Below are 8,553 nucleotides of genomic sequence, written 5' to 3' on the forward strand. Positions count from 1 at the left end.
ATGTGTACAGTATCTTATGTGATTTAGGGACAGAGTCCAAATGGGAGCATGAGAAGAAAGCTGAAGGATCAGATTCAACCACAACACTGGAGACACCCCGTACAAAATTTGTCCTGTCTAAAAGAAATGCTGAAGTAAAGCTGAAGCAGAGACTGAAGGAATGGCCAATAAAAACGCATTCATTTGGAGACACCCATGGACAAGCTTGAATCCATGACATTATTAAGGATACTCTGTGATGCTCACACACAGGAGCCTTGCATAATTGTCCATTGAGATGCTCCACCCAGGAGCTGACCGAAGCAGAAGCAGAGATCCACAGTCAAACATTGCATGAACCTTGGTAACTCAGATGGAAGTGTTGAGGAAAGGATTGAGGGTCCTGAAGAGGTTAGAAACTCCACAGGAAAACCAACAGTCTCAACTAACCTTGATCCTTGGGGACACTCAAAGCCACAAACAATAACACACACAGGCTGGAAAAAGGATCCTGGCCCATAAGTAGCAGATGTGCAGCTCAGTTGTCATGATGGTCCCCCAACAACTGTACCAGGGGCTGTTCCTAAAGCTGCTGTCTATCTTTGGAATCTGCTTCCTGAACTGGGCTGCCATGTTGAATTCAATGGAAAGGATGAAGTTAACCCAGCAGAGACTTGATGCACTACGGTGTGGAGATACCCAGGGGTCCACACCTTCTCAAATGAGAAACAGAGGATTTTGGATGGAGGGACTCTGTGCGGGCAGGGGACCTAGAGTAGGGACTTCACAAAGTTCATAGCCATTTTATTTATAACAGCTTGAAACTGAAAAAATCCCAGATGTCACTCAAACAAAATATGGATATAGAAAATGTTGTTCATTTACAAATGGAAAAACTATTCAGGTATAAAATCCAAGGACATCATGAATTTTGAAGGCAAATGGATACAACTAGAAACTATTATCCTGAATGAGATAACCCAGACCTAAAAGCACATGCATGTATGTACTCACTTACAAGTGAATAATAAGCATAAAAAAGGAAACCCACACTACACTTCAAAGACCCAAAGAAGCAATACAAGAAGGAAGGCACAAATGAACATAGTTGAATCTCACTAAGAAGGGGGAATAAAGCAATCATAGGAGGAAGATGGAAGAGAGAGAACTGGATGGGAGAGCAGATAAGAAAGGGGAAATCTGGGAGAACCAGCAACAGGTGTGGTGAGAGACAAGAGAGGGCCAGAAGGGCAAATTGAGTCAAAATCTGCAGCTGGCTGGGGGGAGGGCATACACTTAGGATGTGCCAGAGACCATGAATTGGAGGATGACAAGGACTCTATGGGGTTGATCTTAGCTGAGATGCATAGCAGTTAGATATGGATGCTGAAGAGGCCACATCTGCAGTCAGGCAGGACCCCCAGTGGAGAGTAAAGACACCAACCATTCCAAAAACCTTTCTACCCAAAATTTGTCCTGTCCACAAGAATACAATCCACAACATAGATTCTGTCCAGAAGCAAAATAACCCTTTGATACCATTTTGTTGTTCTAACTTGCTACTCTGCTGCTGTGATTCAATCCTCTAAGCAAAGCATCTCAGGTAATAAATGTTTGTTGTACATGGTTCTGTCAGATCACAGTCTTGGGAGCTTAGATTAGAAACTGAAGGCAAAAAGCATGGACACATACTGTCTCCTGGCTTGCTCTTTTGCTTGGTCACTGTCTCATGGTCATCCTGCTCTCTCATCGAGCCCAGGACCACTGGTTTAGGGATATTGCCAGCATCAGTGGAAGAGGCTTCCTAATCAATCATTAACACTATCTTTCACAGATATAGCAATCAGCCATTCTGATGAGTGCATGCCCTCGATTGAGGCTGCTTCAGATGATTGTAGTTCTAAAATGCTGAGAACTTAAGACAACTATGACACAGACACAATAATAAATGAGGAAGTTGTAGCAACCCCAAACCAATGAGCTAACCATATCAATTACAGGAGGCCATGCTACCCTACGAGGGACTTGGAGTCGTGGCTGAGCCAGGACAAAATGGGAAGGGCACTTGCTCAGAGCAGGGAAGAATATACTGGAATGGAAGATTCAGAGTCTGTGCTGCTCTTGGGTGAGGTGTCTTTAAGCTTGGGTTCCCAAGGGAGTGCTACGAAAGATGTGGCTAAAACAGCTGGAAGATGGATAGAGAAGCAGATTGCCCCACAGACCTGAAAGTGGCCTCCCCCCAAAATAGGATATCTGGTCCAAGAAAGATATGCTAACTCTGTTGGAATGGATGAAGAACAACCTTCCATCTAATGACAACTACCAAACTACCGAGTCACATATGGACTGGATCCAGGGTAGAACGAGAGGGGGTAATGAGGTATTTGTCCTTTCCACCATATAAAACAGGGTAGGAAGAACATGATTGAGTTTTCTGTCATGGAGTATTCAATGGGTCTTAGTTTTATTGGTAAGAAGGGTTTAACCCAAGGTGAGGGACAAGTAACTAAATCAATTGGAATGGATACAGTCACATTTCCTCTCTCAGTCACAGAATAATAAAGTGCCACACATAACAGACAGCCACAAGAGGGGAAGAAGAGGCTACCCAGCAGATTCCTCCACTTGGACAGAGGAGAAAATAAAGACAGGATGGCAGCTGTGAGCCCTGTAGCAGGGTTCCAAGTCTGCTCTAACCTTCCCAGAAATTAAGACCAGAGGCACACTGTCCCCTACACCAGGCCCTGGAATATCTTCCAAGCCCTTTTTGGCTTCAACTCTCCAGTGCATCCACTATACTGTGCTTCCACAGTCACTTTTGTCATCTCCCTCCGAAAATACTCAAGAAAAATCTAAAACCCAAGAAACACAAACACAAATCTAACAGACAAGCCACTTACACAAAGAACAATGACACATCTTAAGAGGCAGCCTTTCAACCCTTCAGCTGGGATTCCTGAGGGTTTTGGGGTTCCAGTCCGTGCACCAAGATGTTGTGCCTAGGTCACTGGAACCCCAATCACCACCAAGAACCTATTGCAATGAAAATATACAAAGGTCTGTATTATGAGCTGAGTAACAATAATTTGCACCAGTCAATCTCACATCAGGTCCAAACTGAGAGACTGGGTCTAGGGGTGCTGAGTGTTTATTGCAGCTACAGCAAGATTGGGGAATTAATATACAGGTCAGCAACTTAATTATTTAGATACGGCATGTCTGGCATAATTTGCAAGAATCAAACAAAGGGGCAAAACCATCTGACAACTATGATGGGTAGGATAACTTTTTTTTTCTTCTTTAAGGTTTATTAGTTATCTATATGTAGCTAAACCCTGCTGTTGTACCTTGATTGGCTGTTGATAAGTGGGTTTTGACATAGGATGTCTCCTCAAGTGGACTTTGTACAATCTCAAAAACTGTGCATATCTCCTAAAGATACTGCAGACCATCCCCACTTGCTTTTCCTTTCCTACCTCATCCCTGTATTACAGCCCCCACTTGGGCAAAGAGTTCCTGTTCACCCACATGCCATGCCGGAACGGACACAAGGTATACTTTCCATTGATCTACCACCATATTTGTTATCCTGAATGCAATTTTCACAATTTTACTGTACTAAACACCAGAAGCAGCTTAACATCGCTAATGACAAAGTCTCCTAGTAGATTACTAAGTACATCTCTTCCTGCCCATCTTTTCTCTGAGCTTTCAACATTAGCAAGCATTCCCTCCTGAACATAACAAACAAACAAACAGGTCAGTAAATGAGGCAACACTCAGCCAAGGCTCTCTGCAAATCCATACATTAAACAGTAACCCAGAAACAAAACTCCCACCCAAACCAGACAAATTCAAAAATCAGTACCCAAATCAATAATCACTTCAAACCCAGAGGCCTAGACACGAGCATTGGAATATAATAAATAACAACCAGGAAAATATGTCACCAAGAAATCCAAGCTATCCTATCACAGCAGGTCCTGAGAAATTAAAAAAAGCAACAGATACAGTACAAAATAGGTTATTTGGGGGAAGGGATAGGAGATGCACAAGAGGATCTGCAGACAGACAAGGAGCAGAGAGAGAGCCCTGAGAGTAGAGAAAGAGAATAGAGAGGGGCATGTGCAGAGAACAGAGACAGGGAACAAACAGAGAAAGCTGTGTAGCTGGTGGTTTCTGTATATAAAGCACACCTGACAACAGCAGCAGGTGATGGAGGCAGGGAATGACTTAAGCAGTTGCTAAGTCCCTGAGAGCAGAGCATTGAAATTGCCTGTGCAGTGACAACTACAGAGACAAGGTCCTGCTCTGTGGAACAGGAAAGGAAGAGAGAATCTCAAACGTTAAAGATGAATAAGACAAAATGGATATATCATCAAAGAAATGTGGATTCTAATAGTTTTCTGGCCCGGCGGCGGTGGTGCATGCCTTTAATCCTAGCACTTGGGAGGCAGAGGCAGGTGGATCTCTGAGTTCGAGGCCAGCCTGGTCTACAGAGTGAGTTCCAGGACAGCCAGAGCTACACAGAGAAACCCTGTCTCGAAAAACCAAAAAAAAAAAAAAAAAAAAAAAAAATCTGGCCCTAAAGAACCAGGAATTCTGCCACATATGAGAAAGGAAAAACTACAGATGATTGGAATAGAAAAAAGAAGAATATCTGCACAAAGGTCTAGAAAATATTTTCAATGAAATCATAAAAGAAAATTTCCCTGAGACAAAGAAGATGCCTGTTAATGTACAAGAAGATCCAAATCACCCAACAATTTGGAAGAAAAAAAGTCCCTTTTCCACATAATAATCAAACACAAAACATAAAAAGTAAAGTAACATAAAAAACTGCAATGGAAAAAATTAACAAAAATTGAACGAAACAAAAAAAAGTGAGGAATGAAAGCACATCTATCAGGTTTATGCCTGTCTTCTTAATGTATATTGTAAAAGACAAAAGGGTTTGGACACATGTGCTGCAGAGTCAAAGAAACTGCCTGTGTTTCTCCAAGAAAGCAACTGTTTCAAATGTTTGGGGCAGATTCAGAATCAGCCATGATAGTGAAGTTACTCAGACGTCACTTCCTGATCTAACACAAGAGGAGCATCACCAGAGACCTCACCGGTGGTCACATCAGACTGATGCTTCCCATGCAGCCCCAGAGAGGACCCAGCACCCCAGCTCCCACTGCTCAGCCACCTGCCCCTACCCATTGTGGGCAGTGATCCTGTGCTCACCATGACTCAATTTCAGAGCTTCCCTGAGGTCTTCACACAGCACCCACAGCAGAGCTCAGAGCAGGGCACAGATGTACATTCAAGCCTGCACAGGCACTGTTAACTTGCAGAATGGCACCCAGAAGAACCCACCTCCTTGTCTGATTGGCAGGTCTGTCTGGAAGCCTTGATAGGCCAGTGAGTCTTACCACTCCTCAAGACTAAAGTGTGCTTCCAGACCAGGGTCAGATGTTTTCCAGAGCTCAGGAGTCATTTGCACTCGATTAGCATTTGTTTCTGTCTTCAAAGAGGAATCTCACCCCACCCAGCCCTGGGGGAGAACCCAGCATTCCAGCTCTGGCTGTTCAGCTGCCTGCTCCTCCCCTCTGAGAGCAATGATCCTGCAGTTACAGGACCTGACTCCAGACCTTACATGAGCTTTCCTCACAGCACTTGCCTTCTTCTTCCTGTAATCAAGGTGAACAGCTTCCATAGCCCAGTACTCAGTGTGCAGTGGAGGAATCGATCAATGTGACCCCCAAGAGGAAGAATATCCTGGTTATTTCTTAGCATTCTGTTTAACTCTACTCCAGTTACCTGGCAACAGGTATTTAAGGCACTTAGATCATAAAAGTTTTGGGAAATACCTATGGGATTAAAGTCTCTATCTTCAGATCAACATTTATGGCAAACTGGTTATAATCTAAGTTTTATCCTATCCTGTGTCCAGTCTACATTGAGGAGAGTCAAATACAGGGATGTATCCCTCAGAGCTTCCAAGGGAAGTCACACTCAGCCCAAGAAAGGATATCGAGTAATGTTCACTAAGAGGGAAAACAGTACAAAGAAAAACTTGAAGATACAGAGATTCTTCAGAAGATCAAGTGATAACCTAGACAAAATTTCAACAGACCTTAACAGAAGGTCAACAGAAGCTGATTTTGCTAAATGTGTAATCTTAAGCAGGCATATGTAAAGTATGATCACTTTCAGAATGCAGTGTGTCTCTTTAGCAAGTGAAGGGACAAGAGTCTTCAAAAATTATGTTTGATCTTGTGAAATCTTATTTAGAAAATAAATTCCCACTCTTTATTCTCTTTGTCATATATAGATGCATCTAAATATCCCCGATCAAGGAAAAACCCTTTGCTTACTTCAGCTTGGCAAGATCTACATACAGCTGAGGAAAACTGAACAACTTTATTAAATACTGACGCCAAATCTTAAAGCCATATTTACCAAAATAGAACACCATCTCACTATCAAAGAGTACTTCTCACTAATAGACTGTGTCCTTCACTACACTAACCATGCCTGCTCCCTGATTTAAATGTGATGTAGGAGCAGCAGGTACCTGCTCTTCATGCAGGGTTCTGAGAAAGCAAACAGCTGGCTCAAGTTATATCCTTTTGTGAAGGGCTATGGAATATTGTCCAACTCATAATAGATGCACAATTCACCTTATAAAACATAACCCATGTTAAAAATGATGCTAGGAGTATTTCCTCAAAATTTAATTCTTCATATATTACACAAGATTGTAATAGAAGAGAATCTGTGGTTGAATCTAAACTTATAATGGGTTGTCCAAAATTCCTCAATATTTTTTCACCAAACTGCTAGCCTTATGTAGCCACCTGTGGCCAAGAATCAACTGGGTTCACCTGAAAGGGGGGCTGAGAATGAAAGGGGATGGAAGGCAAGAAGAGATGAGGCCAAGACAAAGTTTTCTGATCAAGGCTCTCAGCTTTAATGTTCAGGTCTCAATCTAAAGGGGGGAGGCCTAACCCCACACCCCTACTGGTTTCAGCCAAAGATGGGTGGGATAATCCATAATCCATTCTAGGTCACTGCCAGAGATATCTCAAGGCAAGCCCAGGGGCAGTTCTGCTTCTGTGTTTTGTGCAGCTAAGGTGGGTAAATCCACCTAGATCCTATCACTTGGTCTGTTGTGGTAAACAAGGTCTCTCAGGCCTGCTCATGGCTGGTGGAAGGGCACAGCCTTACAAGAAGGCCAAAAATATCAGTCTTCTAACACCCAATACAAAGCACGACATTGGTTTTAAGGTGGTACTCTTGCCTATTTTCTCCCTATAATATGCATAATACTGCCCTAATTATGTTCTTAACTACATCCTTAATCGAAATGATGGTCCTAACAGTCTGGCTTTTGTGTATTGTGGATGTTGCCTGACTCACATAACAGAATCCTTCCATGTGTGCTGCCTTCCATGACTGTCTTATTTGAAGAATCTTTGTCACCTCTTTTGTTTGATTTTGTCCCCTTAGAAAGACTCTTCTCTGAGGCACCATAACTGCTGCTCTTTCTATGTCACCCCTTTGGTGAGTTTAACAATGTAGAAGGATCCATTGTACAAACACCGAAAAGGACAGATATCCTCTCAAAGGTGACTACAATGCCAGCCCACTCATATTCATCTTGTCACAGCATCACCAGAGACGGATTCATGGAAAGACAGGAGAATTTGTGAGAAACCTGAAGACTGGGAAAGGCAAAATACAGGAATGTAAGACACACTGACATACAATTATTTCTTCAAATGAGGTAAGGAAGGTAGCTCAAGTATTTGTGGTGGTTGTGCAAACCAGAGGATCTGAATTACATAAAATGGACCCTTGAAAGACACCTAAGATGCTGATTGGAACTAATATTCTGTGTGAGTTATGGATTACATGTAGATCCATTGAGAAAGCTTGAGAATGAGGGAATCGGCCGCACATATCACGCACTGTGACTGTGAAATATCTATTCCTTTAACATACCTGGATCTATCAAATTGTGTATACAAAGGCTATAAAAATCCCCAGGACAGGTGTCATCAAGTGCACACACACACACACCCCACTCAGACAGACAGACACACACATAAACAAACAAACCCACACAGACAAACACACTGACACACACACACAGAAACACACACACACCCAAACAAACACACACACACACAGAATGAACACAGACACCCAAACAACACAGAAACACAGAGGCACACACAAATAAAAGTTCCTACAACACGAGGAACTTCACTGTATTCTTTATTTATCTAATTTCCACTGAAACTGGCATGAGATTGTCTCTCATTTTTTGTAAGTTAAAGTTTACAGAGAAGAACCAATTTGGTTTACATCAGGAGAAATACAGAAATTTTATGCTAAAACTACAAAGCTTAGGATATTTGAAAATTACAATCATTATACAATATTCAATGTGAATCTAGGCCAAATAAAAAGAAGGAGGAGAAGGAGGAGGAGGAGGAGGAGAAGGAGGAGGAGGAGGGGGAGGAGGAGGAGGAGAGAGAAGGAAGAGGAGAAGGAGGAGGAGAAGGAAGGAGAAGGAAGGAG

General features: G+C 42.6%; 1 pseudogene; it reads right to left on the reverse strand.

The window, feature by feature from the left end:
* LOC117696000 (uncharacterized) overlaps nucleotides 1–5,184 on the reverse strand; it is a 48,872-nt pseudogene extending 43,688 nt beyond the window's left edge.
* Nucleotides 5,185–8,553: the final 3,369 nt, after the last annotated feature.

This window comes from Arvicanthis niloticus (assembly GCF_011762505.2).
Source record: "Arvicanthis niloticus isolate mArvNil1 chromosome Y unlocalized genomic scaffold, mArvNil1.pat.X SUPER_Y_unloc_2, whole genome shotgun sequence".
NCBI classification, from domain to species: Eukaryota; Metazoa; Chordata; class Mammalia; order Rodentia; family Muridae; genus Arvicanthis; species Arvicanthis niloticus.